Raw genomic sequence first — 7,998 nt, forward strand, 5'->3', positions numbered from 1 at the left:
AGCCGAAGATATGAATGTAATCTCTAGTTCCAATTATGTGGCTTATGATCATATCTCATGTAATTTGCTTTGTATTTATCCTCATGCTTTCTTCATTCAATTTAGTGCTTTCTTCATTCACTTTAATCCCATCTTCATTTTTGCTTAACCTTCTTCCCAAAGAAGGATGGGCTAAAAGATGAAGATGAAGCTTAATCTTACTATGTTGCCTTGTTTTTTATACTTGAAGGAATCAAGAACAAGTGGTCAACATTGGCGCCCACCTCCGGTGAACTCACAAGGACCACGACAAGCTTCATCATGTCGCTGAAGAAGACGACAACAACCGATGTTGTCCTCACTCCTTTGGATCCCAACCAAGGATAAGAAGAACTCCTTCGAGAGGCATGGAACCAGAAGAGGAAGGCCATCAGCCCGACACCACAAGATGGTGTGCTTGATCGGGAGATCCACAACCTCGAAACCATCATGCAACAAGTTGAAAAATAAAAAGAGAAGATGATTCTGCTCTCTGAGCTTCAGAAGCAGATTGATCAAGCAATTGAGCAACATCACACAGGGCACAAATCAACAAGAGCACCAGTACCATTGCAGAGACCTTCGGCATGAGGGTCACACTCATAATGACCTTCGGTATGAAGCCTTCAACTATGATGGTTTTATCTACGATGATGCTCCCCTTGGCTGTAGAGATGTAGGAAATGCCTTGGCCACCTTCGTACAAACCACCTCAAATGCCAATGTACGATGTGCATTCAAACCCAAAACAATTCTTGATGAGCTATGAAGCTACAATATCCTCGTATGGCGGCAACACAACAGTGATGGCCAAATCCTTTGTCATGGTGGTTAGGAGCGTCACCCAAACATGGTATTCTTCCCTTCGGCTAGGTAAAGTGACCTCGTGGTAGAAGCTGAAGGACATGTTAATCACAAGATTCCAAGGATTCCAAACAAAGCCAATCATGGCTTAGGCCCTATTTCAGTGCACACAAGACCATGATGAATATCTACATGCCTTTGTCCAAAGGTTCCTTCAGCTGCGAGCTCAAGCGCCGACAGTCCTAAATGAGATAGTCACTAAATCTATGATCAAAGGGCTTCGTCCAAGACCAGCCACATAGTATTTTGCCATAAAACCTCCCAATCCTAAGAGAAGCTTCTTTAGAAGGTGGATGAATACATTAGAGCAGATAATGACTTCTGCCAAAGAAGGGAAGAAGCCCAAAGGTATGTAGAGATGATTATGGGCTTCGAGGGAAGGTTTCACCCAAGGCATGTCAGAAGCATCCACAACCCAAGCCAGAATGAAGACAAAACAAACCAGACCCAAGGGCGACAAAATCAACCACAAGACTCTGGGACTCAACAACAGTCCTCTCAGAATAATTTCCACCCACCAGCTCTAAGAGGAGGAAGGGGAGGTGGAAGATTCAAAGGAAGATACAACTCATAACCAAGAAAGCTATTATGTTTCTTCTGTGGAGAAAACAAGGGCCATACCACAAGGACTTGTTAAGTAAGAATATAAAAGCAGAAGGAAACCATCGAAGCATAACAAAATCAACCAAAACAGGTTCTCCACACATCCTCGTACTACTCCCACTATATCCCAGAACATGTCCATCGTCATCAATCAAACCCACAACCTTTAGGGTCTATCGCTACAACAAGTCCATCACCAACTTGTTGGATAATACCACAACATTTTGTACCAGCACCTTCGCCATATGAGCAATAGCTTGCAGGTCCATCACAAATCCAGCCACGATTCTTTGCACAGAATGTGCCACAACGCGATAGAAGGGAACAATTTGAGGCTAGAACAATTAACAATGCCATCCCTGAGTTGAAGCATATCTACTAAACGCCTGAGGGGCTGAAGCAAGAAGTCGAAGCCACAAAAGGAAATTCAAAAATCTATTGTAATTTTAATTCATGCTTTCCCTTACTTAATTTTTGTCGCAAGAAACACTAAGGGAATATACCCTTCAACAATATGTATATGTGAAAGAGAAATGTGCCCTTGGGCTATTTCTATATTGTTTTGGTGATTAGATGCACAACACACTAGGTGAAAACTAACAAATGTTAAGCAAAGGTATATCTAGATGGATCAAGAATAAAGGTAAGTTCTAGACACTTAGTCAATTGTTTTATGTGCTAAACATGCTTGTCTAAGTGATAGGAACTCAATGAAGTCAAATGGAGAAAGACTGGAGGAAAAAGCATAGTGTGCTGTTGGCTGGTGCACAAGACAGTAAATAATAACATGTCCGGTGCACAGGACAGTGAATAGTAACATGTTCGGTGCACCAACGGCTAGCTCTTCCAGAGAAGGAAACTGTCAATCAGATATGTTACTGTGCATTGTCCGGTGGCACACCGGACAGTCCGGTACACCCGCAGACAAGGAAGGCTGGGAGCTTCCAAATGAAGCTCCAACGGCTCCTAGGCCCCTTGGGGCTATAAAAGGGACCCCTAGGCGCATGAAGCAGCACACCAAGCCTCTATTGAGCATCCTAAGATGCCTAGACTCCGCAAGCACGCATCCGGATCATTGTATTTGAGATTTGAGCACTTGTTGAGTTGTGAACTCGTTGCGCTGTGTTTGTGTGCTCGTTTCTTGACTTGTGTGCATGTTGCTGCTGTGACTCTAGCTCTTGCGTGTGTTTCTATTCCCTCCCTTACTCTTGTGGTTTTCATTGTGATCAATATTGTAAGGGTGAGAGGCTCCAACTTGTGGAGATTTGTCATAAAGGGAACATCTGCTATAAGGAAGAAAATCGTGGTATTCAAGTGGATCATTGGATCGCTTGAAAGGGGTTGAGTGCAACTCTCGTCCATTGGGACGCCACAACGTGGAAGTAGGCAAGTGTTCTACTTGGCCAAACCATGGGATAAAAATCAATGTGTCACCTATTGTTATTCGTGTGTGATTCTCTCTGCTTCTACTCACTTGATAATTGCTCTAAGTTTAAATACTCACCTTATGAAGAGCAATTAAGTGAAGAAGTCATCTCTTTCTCTCTAGACATATCACCTTGGTTTTGATTCCACTAACATTTCATAAACCAAGTTTTATGCAATTTAGTGTTGATTTTTACAGGATCACCTATTCACCTCCCTCTAGGTGCTCTCAATTGGTATCAGAGCCATACTCTTCATTTAGGGACTAACCGCCTGAAGAGATGGATCCTAAAGGTAAGGGGATGGTGATCAACTACAAGGAGAAGGAGACCCTCTACGTCGACGAGCCAAAAGGTGACAAGCCCACTGACTCAGGCTCAAGTCATAAGAAGAGGGATGGGAAGAAGAAGAGGCGCATAAAGAAGATCATCTACTACGACAGCGATGCCTCCTCCTCTTCGCCAAGGGATGACGATGATGAAGACTCTTCATCAAAAAAGAAAACGGTTAATCAAAACTATTTTTTGATTATTCTCGCATCCCTTATAATTCGAATGCCCATTTACTATCTATTCCACTTGGAAAACCCCCACACTTTGTTGGAGAGGACTATTCATTTTGGAGTCATAAAATGCACAGTCACTTATTTTCTCTCCATCCTAATATTTGGGAAATTGTTGAAAATGGAATGCATTTCGATAGCACTGATAATGATGTATTTATTAATGAACAAATACATAAAAATGCTCAAGCTACTACTGTTTTGCTAGCATCTCTATGCAGGGATGAATACAACAAAGTGAGCGGCTTGGACAATGCTAAGCAAATATGGGATAACCTCAAGATCTCTCATGAGGGTAATGATGCCACCATGATTACTAAGATGGAACTGGTGGAAGGTGAGCTGGGGAGGTTTGCCATGATAAGGGGAGAGGAGCCAACTCAAACTTACAACAGGCTCAAGACCCTGATCAACAAGATTTGAAGCTATAGGAGTACAAGATGGACAGATCATGACGTAGTCCGACTCATGCTAAGGTCTTTTACCATTATTGATCCTCATCTTGTGAATCTTATCCATGAGAATCCCAGGTACACCAAGATGACGCCCGAGGAAATTCTCGGAAAATTTGTAAGCGGGCGCATGATGGTGAAGGAAGCAAGATACATGGACGATGCTGCAAACGGACCGCTTCATCTCTACGAGCCACAACTCATTGCTCTCAAAGAAACGAGTAGCAAGGATGCGCTACCTAGCAAGGTAGCACAAGTGGAGGTTGTTGGACTCAACAAGGACGAAATGGTGCCTATAATCAAGCATTTCAAGATCGCTTTAAAGGGATGCAAGGAATATCCCAACAAGAGCAAGTCTAAGGGAAAGCGCTCATGCTTCAAGTGCGGTAAATCTGGTCATTTTATAGCACAATGTCCTGATAATGACAATGACCAGGCACAAGAAAAGAAAGGGAAGAAGGAAAGGAAGAAGAACTATAGGAAGGCATAGGGCAAGGCGCATATTGGAAAAGAATGGGACTCCGACTGTTCTTCATCCGACTCCGATGATGAAGGACTAGCTGCCTTAGCCTTCAACAAGTCCTTCCTCTTCCCCAACAAATGCCATACGTGCCTTATGGCTAAGGAGAAGAAGGTACGTACACGAGATACACCTAAGTGAGAGCACCTAGAGGGGGGGGGGGTGAATAGGTGATCCTGTAAAAACTTAAACTTATAGCCACAAAACTTGATTAGGTGTTAGCACAGTTTATGCCAAGTGGCTAGAGAGGAGTCAAAACACAATAACCACAAGAATCCAATCACAGAGATGACACAGTGGTTATCCCGTGGTTCGGCCAAGTACAAAACTTGCCTACTCCACGTTGTGGCGTCCCAACGGACGAGAGTTGCACTCAACTCCTCTCAAGTGATCCAATGATCAACTTGAATACCACGGTGTTCTTGCTTTTCTTTTCTCAATCCCGTTTGCGAGGAATCTCCACAACTTGGAGCCTCTCGCCCTTACAAAAAATGTTCACAGAGAATCACAGAGCAAAGGAAGGATCAGCAACTCACACACGACACAAAGATCACAGCGAATACGCACACACAAGACCCAGACTTGAGCTCAAAAGACTAGCACACTAGAACGGAGCTCAAATCACTAGAATGTCGAACAAGTGCGCGAGATTGATGTGTGAGTGATCAAGAGTGCTCAAGGAATGCTTGGTGTTCTCCTCCATGCGCCAAGGGGTCCCTTTTATAGCCCCAAGGCAGCTAGGAGCCGTTGGGAACAAATCTGGAAGGCCATCTTTGCCTTCTGTCTCGTGGCGCACCGGACAGTCCGGTGCACACCGGACACTGTCCGGTGCCCGATTTGTTTCCATAGAAAGCGAAGCCGACCGTTGCCGACCGTTGCAGATCTGGCGCACCGGACAGTCCGGTGCACACCGGACAGTCCGGTGCTCCCTTCCGACCGTTGGCTCGGCCACGTGTCGCGCGCCGATCGCGCGGTCGACCGTTGGCCCGGCCGACCGTTGGCTCACCGGACAGTCCGGTGCACACCGGACAGTCCGGTGAATTTTAGCCGAAGTCGCCGGAGAAAAACCCGAGAGCGGCTGGTTTGCGCTGCGCTGAGCTGGCGCACCGGACACTGTCCGGTGCACACCGGACAGTCCGGTGCCCCAGCCCGAAGCAGCCTTTGGCTGTACACAGCCACTCTCCACTTCTTTTCTTTTCTTCTTTCTCCTGTTTCTAACACTTAGACAAGATGTTAGTACACAAAACTAATGTACTAAGGCTTAGAAACATACCTTTACTTGTGATTTACACTTTGTTCATCCATGAGCATATTTTCACATTTAGGCCCTTGTGTTTGCACTCAATCACCAAAATACTTAGAAATGGCCCAAGGGCACATTTCCCTTTCAATCTCCCCCTTTTTGGTGATTTATGCCAACACAATATAAAGCAACTAGAACAAGTGCAAAATCACTTTAAATAAAAACTCAAATTGGTTTTATTCAATTTTGGCATATATGGATCATCCTTTGCCACCACTTGGTTTGTTTTTGCAAATCAAACTCAAATCTCTATCTCTAAGTCAAACACACATGTTGAAGTATAAAGAGAGTCATTCCAAAAGAGATTGATCAAAGATTTCAAAAACTCCCCCTTTTTCCCATAATCAACACTTCTCCCCACAAGAAGCCAACTTTTGAAAATAGAGACAATAAGAGACAATAAAAGCTTTTGACAAAACAAAAACTCTATTCTACTATTTTCAAAATCTCTCAAGTGGTAGCTGATCCATTTATCACTTTGGCCTTTATTTTCTCCCCCTTTGGCATCAAGCACCAAAACGGGATCAATCTTGGCCCGTTAACCCCATTGCCTCACCAAAGTCTTCAATTAAGAGCAAATGGCAATAAGATTTCATGAGATGAACTTGGAATTAGTTACCCTCTCATCGGAGTGCAGTGGAAGTCTTTCATGGTCCAAGTCCACCTTTTCCCTTTCAATCCTCCTTCGAGACTAAATTATCAAACTCAAGCACATGGTTAGTCTCAAAGGGTCAAGTTGTAACACATCTCCCCCTACACATGTGCATCACTTTGCAACGGACTTGTGAGGTCCAGGGAGTGTTTGTACAACTTGAGCACCATAATAAGCAACATAATGCAAAAAGGAACATGATCAAAAGCATAACTACATGTATGCTACAATTCAATCCAGGTTCCGCGAATCTAAGACATTTAGCTCACTACGCAACCTGCAAAAGGTCTTCTCATCTAGAGGCTTAGTGAAGATATCGGCTAGCTGGTTCTCGGTGCTAACATGAAACACTTCGATATCTCCCTTTTGCTGGTGGTCTCTCAAAAAGTGATGCCGGATGTCTATGTGCTTTGTGCGGCTGTGTTCAACAGGATTTTCCGCCATGCGGATAGCACTCTCATTATCACATAGGAGTGGGACTTTGCTCAGATTGTAGCCAAAGTCCCTGAGGGTTTGCCTCATCCAAAGTAGTTGCGCGCAACACTGTCCTGCGGCAACATACTCGGCCTCAGCGGTGGATAGGGCAACGGAAGTTTGTTTCTTAGAGTTCCATGACACCAGGGACCTTCCTAAGAATTGGCACGTCCCCGATGTACTCTTCCTATCGACCTTACATCCAGCATAGTCGGAGTCTGAGTATCCAACTAAGTCAAAGGTAGACCCCTTTGGATACCAGAGCCCGAAGCAAGGCGTAGCAACCAAATATCTAAGAATTCGCTTCACCGCCACTAAGTGACACTCCTTAGGATCGGATTGAAATCTAGCACACATGCATACGCTAAGCATAATATCCGGTCTACTAGCACATAAGTAAAGCAAAGAACCTATCATTGACCGGTATGCTTTTTGATCAACGGACTTACCTCCTTTGTTGAGGTCGGTGTGTCCGTCGGTCCCCATCGGAGTCTTTGCGGGCTTGGCGTCCTTCATCCCAAACCGCTTTAGCAGATCTTGCGTGTACTTCGTTTGGGAGATGAAGGTGCCGTCCTTGAGTTGCTTCACTTGGAACCCAAGGAAGTAGTTCAACTCGCCCATCATCGACATCTCGAATTTCTGCGTCATCACCCTGCTAAACTCTTCACAAGACTTTTGGTTAGTAGAACCAAATATTATGTCATCGACATAAATTTGGCACACAAACAAATCACCATTACAAGTCTTAGTAAAAAGAGTTGGATCGGCTTTCCCAACCTTGAAAGCATTAGCAATTAAGAAATCTCTAAGGCATTCATACCATGCTCTTGGGGCTTGCTTAAGTCCATAGAGCGCCTTAGAGAGCTTACACACATGGTCGGGGTACCGTTCATCCTCGAAGCCAGGGGGTTGCTCCACGTACACCTCCTCCTTGATTGGCCCGTTGAGGAAGGCGCTCTTCACATCCATTTGAAACAACCTGAAAGAATGGTGAGCGGCATATGCTAGCAAGATACGAATTGATTCTAGCCTAGCCACAGGAGCAAAAGTCTCCTCGAAATCCAAACCTGCGACTTGGGCATAACCTTTTGCCACAAGTCGAGCCTTGTTCCTCGTCACCACCCC

This window comes from Zea mays, chromosome 3 (genome assembly GCF_902167145.1).
Source record: "Zea mays cultivar B73 chromosome 3, Zm-B73-REFERENCE-NAM-5.0, whole genome shotgun sequence".
NCBI classification, from domain to species: domain Eukaryota; kingdom Viridiplantae; phylum Streptophyta; class Magnoliopsida; order Poales; family Poaceae; genus Zea; species Zea mays.